Below are 790 nucleotides of genomic sequence, written 5' to 3' on the forward strand. Positions count from 1 at the left end.
TATATCGCGCAAATCCGTAAAACATTTATTGCTCTATGCACATTGCATAATATTCATGAAAAACATGCATACACACATACATGCACATAATAATATATGCACTGAAAAATAATAGGTGTCACGACATGGTGGGATCAGGTGTTCGTCAATTTTGATTTTGAGGCAAACGGAGTTATTGATATCATCTTAAAGCCTGTCCATTTGCCTTCCTTTGGATGAAAACAATATTCATCTATGCTGAATAGAAATCGAAATATTTGTGATTGAAGGAGGTGGGGGGTCACCTGATTTCAGAGGTAAATTTAGTGAGAAAACGGCCGCCAAAGTTCGATAACTTCAATAGCTTGAGAGCCTTTAAAACTGAAAAATCACAAATTTTGTGCATGTAATGAACGTTTTTCAGGATGGACGTAAAAGGTGTTTAGCGCGAAAAAAAAATTCAATAAAAGTTCCCAAACCTGCGGGAAAAAAGTTTTTTTCACTTCCATTATTTTGACGAGAGCCTGATTTCACCGTGCTGCCTCACGATTAGAGTAAATCATTCAAGGAAAATATTTCACACACACTCTTTCTTACTAATTAAAAGGAAAAAATTGAGACTCATGTCTATGACAAAAGCGCTTTAATTTTTTTTTTTTAAAGTTACAGTGGAATTCTGATAAAGTCAACACCCCGGACAGAAAAAAAGTGTTGACTTTGAGCAAGGTTGACTTTATCCATTGTACTACATGTACTTGCCATTGAAAATTGAAGATGACGGCTACAAAATTACAAATTACCTGGTAATAAA

Source organism: Aplysia californica, unplaced genomic scaffold (genome assembly GCF_000002075.1).
Source record: "Aplysia californica isolate F4 #8 unplaced genomic scaffold, AplCal3.0 scaffold00148, whole genome shotgun sequence".
Taxonomy (NCBI): domain Eukaryota; kingdom Metazoa; phylum Mollusca; class Gastropoda; order Aplysiida; family Aplysiidae; genus Aplysia; species Aplysia californica.